Source organism: Xiphophorus hellerii, chromosome 16 (genome assembly GCF_003331165.1).
Source record: "Xiphophorus hellerii strain 12219 chromosome 16, Xiphophorus_hellerii-4.1, whole genome shotgun sequence".
In the NCBI taxonomy this organism is placed as follows: domain Eukaryota; kingdom Metazoa; phylum Chordata; class Actinopteri; order Cyprinodontiformes; family Poeciliidae; genus Xiphophorus; species Xiphophorus hellerii.
The window spans coordinates 802,199-819,281 of NC_045687.1; the positions used below are offsets into that span (position 1 = coordinate 802,199).

The following is a 17,083-nucleotide window of genomic DNA, read 5'->3' on the forward strand; positions in this document are numbered from 1 at the left end:
GATTTTATCCTCTTTCTGAAACGGTCATGAAATCGTTTCCCACGTCTGACACGGCGCTCCTGGGTTTTTTCTTATGACCTCAAAACGTTTCTGATGAAGTGGAACTCCATCTGTCAGCATTATAAATGAAATATTCTGTTGAATTGTGCATTTCTACTTTTTATCACCAGTTTTTGCATTTTTATTTTCAGGTTTTAAAAACCTGGAAGATGATTGACACAGCAGACCGTGCTTAGATCCTTGAGTTTTGGAAATATTGACTTGGTTTTCATAAGGTTTCATAAGGGTGTTTAACTAATGTGGGATGAAGTTTTTAAACTGATAGAAAATCAAATGTTTTCTGTCTCCAGAGGATTAAAGTGTCAGGAAGCTCCAGAGAAGCAGGAGCTCCAGGTTTCTGTCTGGACAGAAGGAATATTGTCCTGCTGAGTTTCCCACAGCGTCTCATCGGTGAGGAGAGCAAGAGAGGAAATGAGGCTTCGCTCACATTACTGAACATCTGATTCACCCTGGAAAACTCCCTGTCTCAGTTTTCTGATGATGATGATGAACCACGTCTCTCAGGAAATATGAAAACATGCTGCGATACAAGACATTAATTGGTGAAAAAAATACTCAGTTTTCTCTGAAGACTGAAATATTTTACAGAAATCAAATGTAAGCTTCAGAAGAAGCAGAAAAAAGACTTTTTCCTGTTTAATGTGTCATAAACTCACCAGGCGTTTCACTAGGCCACCAACCAAACGGATCCAATCCAGTGTAGGAGTAAGGTCAGGTGCTGGCGCTGGTTTGGACCCGTTTGGTTTGGATTCATTTGGTTTGGACCTGTTTGGTTTGGACCCGTTTGGTTTGGATTCGTTTGGTTTGGACCCGTTTGGTTTGGACCCGTTTGGTTTGGATTCGTTTGGTTTGGACCCGTTTGGTTTGGACCCGTTTGGTTTGGATTCGTTTGGTTTGGATTCGTTTGGTTTGGACCCGTTTGGTTTGGACCCGTTTGGTTTGGATTCGTTTGGTTTGGATTCGTTTGGTTTGGATTCGTTTGGTTTGGACCTGTTTGGTTTGGACCCGTTTGGTTTGGACTTGTTTGGTTTGGACCCGTTTGGTTTGGATTCGTTTGGTTTGGACCTGTTTGGTTTGGACCCGTTTGGTTTGGATTCGTTTGGTTTGGACCTGTTTGGTTTGGACCCGTTTGGTTTGGACCCGTTTGGTTTGGATTCGTTTGGTTTGGACCTGTTTGGTTTGGACCCGTTTGGTTTGGATTCGTTTGGTTTGGACCTGTTTGGTTTGGACCTGTTTGGTTTGGACCCGTTTGGTTTGGATTCGTTTGGTTTGGATTCGTTTGGTTTGGACCTGTTTGGTTTGGACCCGTTTGGTTTGGATTCGTTTGGTTTGGACCCGTTTGGTTTGGACCCGTTTGGTTTGGATTCGTTTGGTTTGGACCCGTTTGGTTTGGACCTGTTTGGTTTGGACCCGTTTGGTTTGGATTCGTTTGGTTTGGACCCATTTGGTTTGGACCTGTTTGGTTTGGACCCGTTTGGTTTGGACCCGTTTGGTTTGGACCCGTTTGGTTCAAACAGTTAAGAGTATCATCTTTATGTTTCTGAAAATGACATTTCCATGTAAATTTGTTTAATTCTGCCACATCTGGCCTAGAAGCGCCTCAGTGCTGCCCTCTTTGGGTTGATCAGTGGTTACTGCAGTTGAATTTTCCTTTTGGTTCCTGGGGCCTTAAAGCCAATCCCTAAACTAGCAACAGCTGAAAAGAAGGTGTAACTACCCCATAAATACTGTTTTTATCCCCTTCTCCTGATGGATACTTTTGTACGATGCAGTCATTTTGATCCTTTCTAAACTTTTGTAATTTTTAATTTAAAAAATCCTGGCATGTATTTTATCCTTGGTGTGTCACTTTTCAGTTCTGAATCACTTTTTTTTTTTTACCCCTCCAGGGGGTCTTTTGTGGGCTCTAGTGTCCCTTATATGACAGCAGGCTGACAGGAAACGGGGAAGATATGCGGCAAATGTCGTCGGGTCCGGGAGTCGAACCCGCGACAGCCGCGTCGAGGACTCAAGGCCTCCAAATACGGGTCGCGCTATCCACTACACCACCAGGCACGCCCTGAATCACTATTTTAGCTGGATTGTCCCAGTGGTTAACTTTCTGCTTTTCTTATTATTTCAGATCATCATATCTGTGTTATGTAATTTTATGAATTGGATTCCAAATCCAGCAGCTGTGTGATTTCTACCAAAGCTGAGAACCTTTTGGTTCAGTCTGCCAGATTAACACGTCTGGTTTCCTTATTGATGCTTAGACATCTTTATATTTACCGTTCAAACACAAGTAATCCTGACCTTAAACAGAAAGTGAAACAAACTATTCCTCTGATTCTGTTCTTATATGTGCAACAAACCGCAGAGAGAACAGGCAGCTCTCGTTCTGACCGTTCCTGTTTGTGTGAGAGGAAAACTGCAGAGAAGTTAAACTTCTGGTTAAACTGGAGCACAAGCAGTTTCACATCACACAATATCAGAAATACAGGCGAATTTCCCTCCTGGAAAGTTAAAATGGTTTTTTACAACCCTGGATTCAAAATCCAACATGTCTGCTGTATGCATGAAATGAACCAAATGTGCTATTTAAAGATATTTTTTCCAACCCGGACATTAAATTCCAACATGGCTGCCACGTTCACCAAACATACTGATAGCTGCATTAACGACAGTTTGTCATAAAATCAGAACTTTCTGTTTGACTAACATTATTAGAAAAAGATGTTTTGCCATTGAAACTCTATTGAAACTGATATTTAGTCAGCTTTAGTCATCCAACATGTTGAATTCATCCATTTTCTTCCACCCTTTCACCCCATTGGGGTCTGGAGGGAGCAGGTGTCTCTCCAGAGGTCAGCAGGCGAGAGGCGGGGTCACCTGGACAGGTGGCCAGTCCATCGCAGATTGAATTCAGATTTTTATTCATTCCCAACGTGGGTTTTAGCAGTGAAACTGGGGTTTCTTGTTCTTTCCTTATTATCAGAAGCAGGTAATCCAAAGATCTGCTATATTTTGTTGTCGTTTATTATTTGAGCTGCAAGACTGGAAATCTATTTTTGTTTTTTTTGTTGCTGCTTCTTCTAGGAGACACAAAAACCCTGCAGAGGTTTTCCTGCTGACAGCTTTTCACATTCTGAGTTGACTTCCAGTTTTCCTCGGCTGAATTTGGATCAGAACATTTTGTCTCTGATCAGCAGCGGAGACAGAAGGAAGCAACCTGGGATGGCTCAGTGACAACTCATCCTTCCTGCTGGTCATGAACAATGGAGACAGGAAACAGAAACTGTGGCAACCAGTGAAAACACAGCGCTGGCCGCCACTTCCTCGGTTCTACCAGGACCGGGACCCTGGAGGGCCCGGATGGGTCCGCCAGACTCAGACAGGACGTCCTGTCTTCAGACCAGGCTCAGCAGGAAGAGACGGGCCAAATGAGCCGATCAGACTGAAATCACGTTGTTTTGGTTAAAATGGTTTTCAGATGTAACTTGTGGCTCCTTGTGACGCAGGAAGAGCTGAAAAATAACCAACCGCCGCCCTCTAGTGGCAGCAGAGGGAAATTACAGAAACTACACAGTGAAAACTGTCAATCAGTCTTTGAATGAAAACTGTCAGCATAAAGTTTATATTCATTTACTTGTAACATTATGTTTCATAAACCAGACAAAGTTATCAGCAGAGGAACAATCATCAGAGTTACAGGTTAAAATCCTCTGTAAAAATGTTTCAGTGAAAAAGTTTTCTGGTTTATAATTTACTGTTAAAGCTGCAGATTGCAATATCATCATGAAACATGGTGGCCTGTTATTTAACCTAATAACACAAAATGTTTCTTTCCTAAAAAACAGCAAAACTTTAAAAAATCCAAAATTGTGCATTATTATTATTATTGTTAGCATTATCAGGACTATTAACGTTATTATTCTACTTATTAGGTTCCAAATGTGGGAAAAATATTGATCAGTCATTAATAATATTTTTCCATATTTGGAACCTGGTATCAGCACATCTGGACTCAAAACTTATTTTTCAGGTTTTTTCTTGTAATTTCAGAGTTTTTTTTAATTTCCATTATTATTTGAGAAATATGAAACCATACAGATTTATTTTTTTGTTTTATGTTCTTGAAGATGTACTAAATATATTTTAATTTTAGGCCAACATATTTAATTTAAAAAAAAATGTGTTTGTTATACGGAAAAACTCAATTTCTTCAAAAATTTTATATTTTTTGTTATATTATTTCACCCATGAAAGTCGCGATTTTTCACTCGCGCAATGCATGCTGGGCTCGTTTTGTACTGGAGTCTACAGAGATAACAGGAAGGCTAACTTTACTCGAGTTGCTTATCATGTTGCGCTCGGTGTAAATTCAGACAAAGCCACACTGTGTCGCTGTTGGCTGTAATTAAAAACATAAATAGTGACCATTTTCCACATGATGAACAGAACTTCCCCCGGACTTTTTGTGACCAGAGGAAGAGAACAGAGTTGGACGGAGATGCTGGTTGTTTTCTGCTGCTGCCGCCTTCAGCTTCGTAAATGAACCGACATGACAGTACCTCTGGTCGGACTGTGATCCGGTAAGTAGTTGACGTGCTCTGTGTCCGGTCCGCTATTTGGTCGGTTAGCTTTTTATAGAGCTGCATGTCTCTTTCGTTTCTCCCAGCATTTTAAGCTCGCTAGCTGGCCGCAGCCGGTTTAGGCGCTTTGTAGATAAAAACTGTCGGCAGGCATTTGGTTTTAGTTTGTGGAGGTAGCATCATCCGTTAGCTCCTTCATCACCTTTCTTCGTACAAATGGCTCAAAGTCTTCTGGAAATAAATATTGAGAGCCTCTTCATTGATCCTTGTGATTTCTACATTCCCATAAATTATTTCTTCTTCTTCTTCCCTTTTCATGGCGGTTGGCAAACAACTTTTAGGTGCGTTACTGCCACCGTCCAGATTGGAGTATGGATCAGAACCTTTTACACATTTCAACGCCTCGCTTCAAATCCTCATTGCTGTTTTGGCTCTAGGGAACTAGCTTACGTCATTTACCCAGAATGCATTGCAGTGTCAACATGGTAACTCCGTGTGACAATATTTTATTTAAAATGTTAAAACTCAAACCGCATACAGTGTTATTACTGTATTGTTTTTACATCTTAAATAAACATTTCTCAAATAAAATTTGTTGTTTAATTGTGCATCCCTTTAAGGAAAAATACAAAATAACTTTTTTTTATCTAAATGTAAAGAAATCGGACAAAAACAGCATTAGTTCTGAGTTTCAGTTAGTTTCAGTTTCTTCTTTGGATTAAAATAAAGAAAACAGAAGCATAGATGAACCGTGACTTCCAGACAAACAGAGAAAGTACATTGACACTCTTGACCAAAGTGCAACAGAAACATGTATAAAGAAAATGGCTGCTGTCGGGATCGACCCATTTGAACCAGAGAATGGAAACATGTCAGGCGATGTAAACAAGCGGCCTCCGATCTCCTACCATGTCATCGTTCGCTACCTGGTGAACAGGAAGAAATGTGAACACCAAGGAGGAAAATCCACAGACGCTTACAGTCGATGTTTAAACGGATTTGAAAAAGACTCTTCATGTGAATAACAAGGTTCTAGAGTAAATACATGGAGCTGCTCTACCTGAGCAGGTGTGTCTTTCTGCTCTGCTGTGACAGATTTTCCAGGCAGGTACCAGAGTGAACTGAACCTTTGGTCCCGCCCCAAAGCAGTCCTGATCGGGCCGGTCCGAACACCGGCCCTGCTGACGGGTTTCTCTTGGTGGGAACCACAACCAAACTGGGAGGCAGAAATTTAACTTGTACTGTTGAGTTTGTCCACTAGATGGCGCTGCTGCGCCAGCTGATTCTGAATCGTTAAATTCGGATCCAGAATGTTTCTCACAGCACAGAAATCATCAAACATTTCCATAAATCACCACAATCTGCCAGGACAGTCAGCCGTTCATTTGGTTCTGTTCTGGTTTCTCCCAAAGTCAATGTCCTGGGTCAAAGGTCAAAGGTTACCTCACAATGTGAATGTATGGCTTTAGATCTGCTGTAACAGAAGAAAACCACCAGAGACATGAATTATTGAGGAAATTCATGCTTACTGTTTTATCATACAATAAGAAATTAAAAACTTTAATTTTAAGAAAATTTAAATCCAATAAAAGTAAATCAGAAATAACAGATTTTATTATTTTTTTTACAATAAAATCTGTTTTAAACGAGGCGTCGCTGCAAGTCGACATGAAAACATCAGTTTGGTTTCACTTTGTTCCATCGTTTGTTTCTTTTCTACTTTGAGTTTATCAGACATCTGAATCTGGACTTTGACTAGACCAGTGCAACACCAGGAATCTTTACTTTTTCAGTCATTCTGCTGTAGACTGTCAGCCAGTCTTCTTTGTCCCGTCTTCAGCTGGTCCAGAATGCGGCTGCTCGGCTCTTAACTGGATCGCGGAAGAGAGAACATGTTACCCCGATTTTATATTCTCTGCACTGGCTGCCGGTACATTTCAGAGTGCATTTTAAGATTCTTTTATTTGTATTTAAATCTTTAAATGGCCTTGCTCCCTCCTATCTCTCTGAGCTGCTACATATACACTGTCCTCCTCGAGCTCTTAGATCAGCGAGCCAAATGAACCTGGAGGTGCCGAGGACTTCCAGGAGGCAGAGAGGAGACAGGGCGTTTGCTGTTGCAGCTCCCAAACTTTGGAATTCTTTACCTATGTTGGTAAAACAGGCCCCCTCTTTAGCAATTTTTAAATCTGCTCTTAAGACTTACCTTTTTCGGTTGGCCTTTGATTCAGTTTGAGATGCTGCTTTTCTGTATTTATCTGGGTATGTTTATGTATTATATAGAGTGTTTTACGTCACTGCATTGTTGGTTTTTATGTGTTTTAATTTTGATTTTATTTGTTTAGTCTTGTGATTGTACAGCACTTTGGTCAGTGGTACTGTTTTAAAGTGCTATATAAATAAACTTGCCTTGCCTTGATTTGATGCTGTATCATCATCCTGTTGATGATCCAGTTTGGACTGATAACCAGCCCAAATCACCATCCTACCACCGCCGTGCCTGACTATTAATGAACTTTACTTATGAATCTCTTTAAAATTTGTGGAAATGTTCCTTAAAAGCAAATAATCCTTTAAAACTGATGATGATGTGGAGCTGGCAGAGCCAAAGCGTCCACATATAATGATTAATAATCAGTGTTTATCACGAAAGATCACATTTTTTCTAATGGATTCCCTCTGTCCTGATTTACTGTCCTGTTGTTTCAGCCGAGAGGCGAAATAAACGACGTTAATCTGCTGAGCCTCAGAGCCAACCGACAGCGTTTAGAGAAACTCCAACCAATCAGGACGTTTAGAGAAACTCCAACCAATCAGGACGTTTAGAGAAACTCCAACCAATCAGGACGTTTAGAGAAACTCCAACCAATCAGGACGTTTAGAGAAACTCCAACCAATCAGGACGTTTAGAGAAACTACAACCAATCAGGACGTTTAGAGAAACTCCAACCAATCAGGACATTAAGAGAAACTACAACCAATCAGGACATTAAGAGAAACTACAACCAATCAGGATGTTTAGAGAAACTACAACCAATCAGGACGTTAAGAGAAACTCCAACCAATCAGGACGTTTAGAGAAACTCCAACCAATCAGGACGTTTAGAGAAACTCCAACCAATCAGGACGTTTAGAGAAACTCCAACCAATCAGGACGTTTAGAGAAACTCCAACCAATCAGGACGTTTAGAGAAACTACAACCAATCAGGACGTTTAGAGAAACTACAACCAATCAGGACGTTTTCTGACTTCAACAGGCTGCAGGAGCCACAATTAAGGTTTTTCCTTTTTTCCCTTTTTCAGGCGGAAAAAAAGAGAAAACATACTGAGGAACAGGAGAGCTTGTGTGTGGGGTGCGTGTGTATGTATGTATGTGGGCGTGTGTGTGGGTGTGTGTGTAGGTGGGGATTTGCTTTGTTGTGCTGCACGTGTCCCTGCAGTACTGTGTCTCCTGTCTCCTGCACGCGCTGCTCTAATTTGTTGGAGTGCTGTGTGTCCTGCACGGCGGCGACTAACACACACACACACACGCACACACGCACACACACACACACACACACACACACACGCTGTCACCGCCTGGCAGATGTTCTTCACCTTCTCCTTCCTCTGAGCGCTGACACGTGGAGCAGCAGCACATTTAAATCTCTCGTCCCACAACAAAGACGAACTGTTTTATGAAATCAGGACTTTAACTTTTATAAAATATTAATTTGTTCTTAATGCCTGTCTGAATATATTTATTGAATAAACAGACATATGAGCTCAATAACAGATTATTTTAATCTGATCTTCAACCTTCAGATTGGAGCAAAGAGTTTCAGGAATCCTGATCGTTCATGGAGCCTCTTTAGAAACATGGACGCTAACGTTAGCAGAAGCTGCTACATGTTAGCATTGAGATGCTATTTTAGGCTAGCATAGCTCGGCTGATGGGCTAACTCCTTTTAGCACAACTTGAACACAACAACAGTCTTTTCCAGCGTCCAATCAGATGGTTTAGAAACAGAAATGAATCCTAATGAGAGAAGCAGCTTCCACCGCTGCTGTTAGCGGAGGACGCTGTGCGTCACATTTATGGCCGTACCAGAAACAACACAATACAAAGGTTCTGGCAGAAACCTGTTTGGAAAAAAATGTAAAAAATTTTACTCGCTAAAATCTATGAAATTAGTAAATCAAAACTAAAACATTAAAGTCCCAGTCCTAATTAAGATGCATAAATTTATGTGAAAATCAGCCTCAAAATATATCAATTCTAAAATAATTCAATTAATAATTATAAGAGGAATCAACAGGAGCTGCTGATCAAAATAAATAGTTTATTTTAGTATTTATCACATTAATTAAGATCTGCAAACTAATAATTACACTGTAAACAAGTCCAAAGCGGTTCTGTTGGTTCTGGTCCAGATGTTGCGGCGACTCGCCTTAATTTATGTAGATGGAGGGAAACTTAAACTAAAAATCGATAAATGCAGAATCCTTCATTTCAACTGGATGGAGATTAATTAATTAAAATCTATGCCAATAAAATCAGGAAATATGTGAAATTTATCTCAACAGTTTGGATGAAAATGCGCGGCAGACGGCTGGACCTGCTGGAGAAATGCTGCAACAGTTTCTGCTTCTTCTGCAGAGTCTGAATCTGTGAACCAGGCTCCTCTGACTCCGGGATGCAGTGTGGCATTCTGGGAGTTGAGCAGCTGCTGGCTTGGCGGTGAACATGCTGGAAGTACGAACGATAAAAACAAATCCTCTGGGGTCACAGGGCTGCTGAGAGTTTTGTGTTCGTGCTGCAGCGGCGGAGCTCATTACGGAGGATTGATCCAGTAATGAGGCTGCAGCAGCTGCAGCAGCTGATCGGAGGGAAAACTCCTGAGCTGGCTGCAGGAGCTCACACCGCGAATAATTCAGATCTCACAATTACTGCAGGAAATTTAAGTAAATTAGACTCACTTTTAGAAAGGTGAGCATCATATTCAGAGCTCTTAGACTTTATTATCCTAATAGGAAGTTTTTACAGAAAGCTCCATTTGTATTGGCAGACAGTAAAAACGGCGTATCAGAGCTATTGTAGCTAGAAGGGAAAAAATGAGCAAATTTTCTAAATATTTTTATTTTTATTACCCCTCCAGGGGGTCTTTTTGTGGGCTCTAGTGTCCCTTATATGACAGCAGGCTGACAGGAAACGGGGGAAAACATGCGGCAAATGTCGTCGGGTCCGGGAGTCGAACCCGCGACAGCCGCGTCGAGGATCAAGGCCTCCAAATACGGGTCGCGCTATCCACTACGCCACCACGGCACGCCCATCTCAGAAATTTTCTAGAAAAAAACTTGGAAATTTCTGAATTTCAGAAGTTGAAAATCTCCAAAGTTTTTTCCAGAAAATTCCTGACATGAATCTCAGCTCAGCTTTCTGTCAAAACCTGATCAAAGTTTTTAGTTCTGGTCTGATTTTGTGTTGCAGAAATTTTCATTCACTTTATTTTCTCCCCAGTTTCTGCTGCAGGACCTTCCTGACCAGAATGAGGCAGGAGCGCTCTGCTAGCATTAGCATTAGCATTAGCATTAGCATCAGCCTCGCTGCCCCCTGCTGTCCTCAGTCTGGATTTTGTTAGAGAATCAATAATAATATTACATTAAAAATATATTTTTCATATATAAACTTGTAAATTATTACCAGTCATTTAAATGTGAACTGATTTAATTAAATAATAATTTTTCTGTCAACTGTTTGTCATTTTATCAAATATTTATTTAATGGTTTAAAAAATGACCTTTTAATTCAGCTTCTGTTTGGTTCTTTAAGTTATTCTGTTAATAATGTTCATATTTAATGTAAACAGCAGAAGCTGGAAAATAATTAATTGTAGCAACAAATGCAGGTTTGGTAAGAAAGAAAACTTCTTTCAAAATCTTTGTTTCTTGTTTTTGTTCATTTGACATGAAGTATATTCATGTTTTTGGTTTTTTTGTTGTTTTTTGGGTTTTGCAGGAAGTTAAATTAAAACATTTTAATCCTGAAAAATATGTTTTACATGATCTGTGTTTCTATTGCTGTCAGAAAATTGCTTTAATTTCCAGCTAAATCAGGATTTATTAAAGATAGAAAACTTTTTTTCAGGAACATATTTAATCAGACTGGATTAAATCTGTTTTCCAGATTGAAACTATTTTCTCAGCTTGAGAAGTTGGAGGAATAAAATAAAAACAGAAACCATTTTTATCCATAAATATGTTTGTTTTTCTGCTCATTTATTTCCAATCATAACTCAATTTTAACCTGAAAGTATAAATTCCCGCCGTCATTAAGGCGCCCCGCTGTTCGTGGCGCCCGCCGCTCTCCACTCTGATTGGTTGTCTGGACTTGGTGGGCGGGGCCTCCGGGGACAATAGAGAGCGGCTCCAGGGAGGCTGATCCGCGGGCAGACGGTGCCGGGGATCCGCGGTGTGAAGCTCCAGCTCCGGACCGGGACGGAAGACGCTGCTGCCGCCGCAGGAGGAGCCGCGGCTGCGGTCAGAGGAGCCGCGGGGCGCCGCTGGGTGGACGGACTGCTGCAGCTGCGATCAGGTCAGAGGGTTTTTATTTCTGAACAGTTGATTGAGGAGCTGCAGCTTCATGCAGCCTGTCTGTGTCTTTGTGCTGCTTCATCGTGTTTCGTCCCCGCGTTGTTTGCTGTTACAATCATCCAGCTGAGCAGCAGCCGCAGCAGCAGCAGCAGCAGCAGCAGCTCTGATCTCTGATTGAAGCGTAAATGTCCAACATTTCCGGCCCTGGATCCGTTTCTGCTCGCAGCGGACATGAAGCCGCTTTGTGTCTGCAGCTCCAGCAGAGTTTCACCAATCAGCTCCAGTTTCAGATGCTTCTGCAAAACCAGGAAGGAAAATCATCAAATCTGAAGCTAAAAATCCACCAGAATAAAATTTAATCTCATTAAATTCTCCAGATTTTACAGCAGAAAAAACGTTTTATAAAATCCAATAACAGTTTTAATGAATCTTTGTTTAATATTCAGGTTTAAACAGTTTGATCATTTTAGATTTCAAACTGTTAAAAAACTTTTTAATAGTCGTTTGATTTCATCCCAAATAGGAACCTGAGGATCAGGATAAAAATGTAAAAACTTTAGTTTTTATTTTAGGCTCTTGATGCCCTGATGAAGTTTTCCTTTTGGAAAATAATTTTACTTTTCATAAAGAAAGTGGAGCGCCTCCTCCTTCGCCTGGTTCATTTAAGATTTTAAAATCATGAGGCAGCAGCATTAAATATGTTCTGTGATCAAATGTTTTTATTTCTAATTAAAAACAGAAGCAAGGCATTTTAATTTTGAAATTGTTTCCTAAAACATGAAGCCCATAAACGTTGTTCATGTTCAATCTGCGCTGCTGGACTCGTTATGCTTGATGCTCGTTCAGAAATATGTTCTGATATGTAAATAGCTTCATAAAGTGACTTGAGTCCAAACCTGCTTTTCTGAAGCTTTTAAATATTTCATATTAAAACATGAGGAAAATTCAGGCAGCGAGTTTCTGCAGGTTCTTCCTGTTTGGGTTTGTTTGCTTCCTGTTTGGGTTTGTTTGTTTCCTGTTTGCTTCCTGTTTGTGTTTTGTTTGTTTCCTGTTTGTTTCCTGTTTGGGTTTGTTTGTTTCCTGTTTGCTTCCTGTTTGGGTTTGTTTGTTTCCTGTTTGCTTCCTGTTTGTGTTTTGTTTGTTTCCTGTTTGTTTCCTGTTTGCTTCCTGTTTGTTTCCTGTTTGGGTTTTGTTTGCTTCCTGTTTGTTTCCTGTTTGCTTCCTGTTTGGGTTTTGTTTGCTTCCTGTTTGTTTCCTGTTTGGTTTTTCCTGCAGCAGATGAAATTTGTTAAAAAATGTAAAAGATTTCAAATGTTGTTGTGTTGGATGGATTTAAAGGATCCAAAGTTCAGATGGTCCAGAAGATTCTGCACTCAGAGTTTGAAGTTTTTCTTTTTCTGTCTGATGAGTCGTTTGTTTTTTCTGGACTCTGAACCCAGATTAGTTTATTGACCTCCAGGAACATTCAGGGTAAAAGTTTCTGAGTTCAGTTGAACTTTAACATCTTGAATGTTTCTGGGATTTATCCAAATCTGTTCTTTAAAACACGGTTAGCTTACAGACTAGCTAAGCAGGATTAGCGTTTATAGTTTACCAAACATTTAATTATTTATTCTAGAACAACACTGCTGTTCTTTTTACAGATTTTTATTTATAATTTATTTGGTTGATGTGTTGAAGACGCTGTAAAAACATGAAGTATTTTTGTGCAAATATCTTAGCACACTTTAAATAAAATGAAAATATCATAAAAGTAACTTTTCTTCAAGATGAATAAGCTTATTTTAAGTCAATATTTATTTAATATAGATGTTAAAACAATCAGATATTTTTGGGTAAAAAAGGAAAAATGTTTTTATAGAAGCAGCAGTGAGTCAAACATTTTCATTGTAATATTGAAAACTGATGAAAACTAAAAGTTCTCCAGCTACATGAAACCACCTGTCATGTCAAATCTACGTCATTCTTAAACTGTGTTTTGGGGGCCACACAAACTCAGTCCAAGGGCCACAAATGGCCCCGAACCGCACGTTGGACACCCTGATCTAAACCGTTAAACAAACGACCAGAAAATTCAGACCATAAACTCAAACACACTTTGATTATCCAGCAGGAGAACGATCCAAAGGCTACCATTATGGAGTGGCCTAGTCAAAGTCCAGACTGTAAATCTGACTGTGATGCTACAGCGTGCAGCTGTGAAACAGTTCAGGAACATTTACTGGATGTTTGAAACATTTTGCTGTGAATTAAAAGCAGAAATGATTTAATATTTTGAACTAATTTTATGGATTTGTATTTTCATGATGAGATTTTTAGTCGGCATTTGATCCGTTTTCTGATTCGGTGATAATTTACTGTAAATGTTTGTCTTTAGCATCAGCAGCGTTCGTTCTTCCAGATCGTTTCTCACCTTTGACCCTGAACTCATGGTGACTCGTTCAGATGTTGCTGCTCTGAGAGAGTTCAGGATTGTGTGCAGAGGTCAGAGGTCATGAACATTTATTTCCTTCATGCAGACAAGTTGTAACTGCTTTGAGTTTTTCTCAGAGCTGACGTCAGCTTGACTGTTTGGAAAATCATAATAAATGAAAATAAAATAAATCTATACTTTATTTTTATAAAGTTACATGTAATCTGATTACACTGGAGCAACATAATCTCAGGGATTAGAGACAGCTGGAAACACTGGAGCCTCCGTCCTTTAAAAACACTAAGCTGCATTTTTTAATAGTTTAATCACTGAGTTTATGTTAATTGGAGTTACCATGGAAACCATCTTGGCATTACCATGGAAACTGAGATTCACGGTCTTCCAGCCAATCAGCGTCAAGGAAAATAAGGCGCCATCATTCCCGACGGTTCTGTTCAGTTGCTTTAGTCCAACTAAAGTTTGTTTGTCTAGTCAAAGTCCGGTCCGGTTGGTGAGGTGTGAACGCTGGTCGACCTCTGACCTCTGGTCCTCCAAACCTCGTCTGGGTTGCTCTCAGTGTCTTCAGAGGTTTTTGTGTGGTTTCCTTCAGTGGTTCTTGGTGCAGCGCCCCCACAGGCCAGGAGGGGAGCAGGTTGGTTTGGGTCAGAACCACAGCAGCTGGAGACGTTCTGGGTCCAGTAGAACCGGGTCGACCGGACTGTTAGCCTCTTAGTGTCAGACAGCAGAGAGAGAACCGTGAGGCACAGTTGGTGGTTTTAGGTGTAAACTTGAACTTTTCAAGCTGAAGAAGAAGAAGCACAAAGTGCTGATAAATAATTTTTCCTTCATTTTTTCTGAAGTTATAATGAACCTAAAAATCAACAACACATCAAAGAGTTTCTAGATACAAACTGAAACAAAACAAACAGCAGAACCGAGCCGTCCGATCCCACGGCTCGGTTCTGCTGCCTCCTGAAGACAACACCTCCCCCCTGCAGGTGCAGCGTTTCATCCAGGAAACATGGCGGCTTCCTTTCCCTCTAAGGCCGGCGGCGTTCCCAGGGGGGCAGCCGGGGCGCGGTCGGCCCCCCGCTGGGAGCCGACACAAACAGAAAACAGATCCTAATTAACGCTGGCTGATGTTTTCCTCCATGCTGTTTGATACGGCAGGTCGAAGTTCAGAGGATCCAGACAAAAACATTTATGATGCATTACTGCACTGCAAAAACAATCTGACAAAACAACTTTTTGACCAAGTCCAAGTGTCTCAGTACATTTAAAATAAGATTAATTGTCTTATAAGTAACTTTTCAGCACGAGATAACAGCTTGGTCATTAATTTCTTAATATTTATTAAAGTTGTAGTTCCTCTGGCAGATTATTTAATTTATAACATTTTATTGATGTTATAAGTGAAATAAACTGCCAGAGAAATTAGTACTTTTTAATCAGTATTAAGAAATGAATCACTTAAACCAAACTGTTGTGATGAAAAATGATTTGTAAGTTGGTTTTATCTGAAGTGTACAAAGTTATTTGCACAATAAACTAGTTAAATATTTGGTAAGACTTTGTGTTTTTGCAGTGTATTCAATTTACAACATTTAAAATCAAACAACTGAAGCCAAAAAAACAAAAAAGTAAATTTAGTATTCAGTTTTTTTAATCATCTTAATAAATGAGGCATTTTGTGGCATTAAGCATGAAGTGGAGCGGCGGCCCACTGCGTCATGATCCTCAGGAAGTTCAAATTAATTTCTCCTCCTTTATCTTGTTCCAAAATCTTCCAGATGAGCTGAACTGTTCACAGTTTTGCGTAAACAAACGTCTCGGGTTCTGATGTCGCTCTGAACCGCTCTGCTGCCAAACTGGACACTGGAATTACAAGAAACACCTTAAAGTTTTGAAATCGGGGAACATTTTTCCTGCTAACGCTGGCAGGAAACTCTGTAGACGGGCAGTGGAAGGAAAATCCCCCAGCATGCACTTCTTCTGTCCATAACTGCTTCAGTTTGATTTTCTTTGGATTAATTTCTGCAATAAGTCGCAGAAAACTGGAGGAAAGCTGCAGCGTCAGCACTAAACCTGGGAATACCCAGAATGCTTCATGCTATAAGCCCCGCCCCTTTTTGACTCCACAATCACAGTAACTGCTTCTTGATTGGTTGGAGTCAGTGCGGCGGCATTGGCCAGTTAAAAGGGGCGGGGCTTAGTTAAAGTTTTATTTTCTGTCAGTTTTGTTTACAGTTTTAACTTTAATGAATAACTTCTAAGATAATTATAAAATCACATTAATGGTTAACTAAAGATCAAAATCTATTTTGCTTTTATCTGAAAACTTTTCTGATTAATAATCTTTTTATGTTGGACATAAAGAATCTTATTGATGTGAAAATGTGTGAAACCTCGTTGGATCTCCGCTGACGGGCGCCGTCGATTCGTCTCTTTCATGCTTTGTGCTGCTGAGGTGACCTTTCAACCCGCTGAGTCATCAGGGCCAACCGGCCGCGTGTGTGTGGGTGGGTGTGTGTGTGTCGCTCAGTGTGTGTGTGTCAGTGTGTGTGTGTCAGTGGGTGTGTGTGTGTCGCTCAGTGTGTGTGTGTCAGTGTGTGTGTGTGTGTGTGTCGCTCAGTGTGTGTGTGTCGCTCAGTGGGGGTGTGTGGGTGGGTGTGTGTGTGTCGCTCAGTGTGTGTGTGTCAGTGTGTGTGTGTGTGTCGCTCAGTGTGTGTGTGTCAGTGTGTGTGTGTGTGTCGCTCAGTGTGTGTGTGTCGCTCAGTGTGTGTGTGTCAGTGTGTGTGTGTCGCTCAGTGTGTGTGTGTCGGTGGGTGTGTGTGTGTCGCTCAGTGTGTGTGTGTGTGTCACAGAGTGTGTGTGTGTCGCTCACAGTGTGTGTGTGTGTGTCACAGAGTGTGTGTGTTGCTGACGGAGCGGCTGCTCTTCATCAGACTCTCCTCTCTGATTGGACGGTGAAATGGATTCTGCTGACTCGTGGTTTTTTCTGATTATTGATCATGTTTTAGTTTTCGTCAGTCGGATCTGATTTAGCAGAAACTTCTCAGGTTTTTGTCGTTTTGCAGACAGATTCATATCCAGGATATCAAGATAATAAATTTACTCTTATTCGAAGATCAATAATTATTTTCATCTTGTAGGATGAAATAATTTGTCCATTTCTTGGAAAACAAGCAGCGATTTTGACTAAAGTATAGAAATGTATTGAAATATTTTCCTTAGTGTGGAAAATGAAACCAGATCTGTATTTAACCGACCCGGTTCTGGGCTTTTCTGGAAATGTGACTCAAACTTATTTAAAGATGCAGCTATTGATTATTTTAGCAATCAATTATTCTGACGATTAATTGAATCAAAATGAAAAATCTGTAGAAATTCTGCAGATTTTTCATCTGAACTCGAGTCTTTTGTGTTCAATTATAGAAATGCATTAAAAGATGAAAATAAATA

General features: G+C 40.4%; 1 long non-coding RNA gene across 1 annotated transcript; it reads left to right on the top strand.

Moving 5' to 3' along the window:
- Positions 1-2,011: 2,011 nt before the first annotated feature.
- LOC116735050 (uncharacterized) lies at positions 2,012-3,847 on the top strand. Its single transcript, XR_004342321.1, has 2 exons — positions 2,012-3,043; positions 3,139-3,847. It is a non-coding gene; the product is annotated as an uncharacterized LOC116735050 (long non-coding RNA).
- The last annotated feature ends 13,236 nt before the right edge of the window (positions 3,848-17,083 follow it).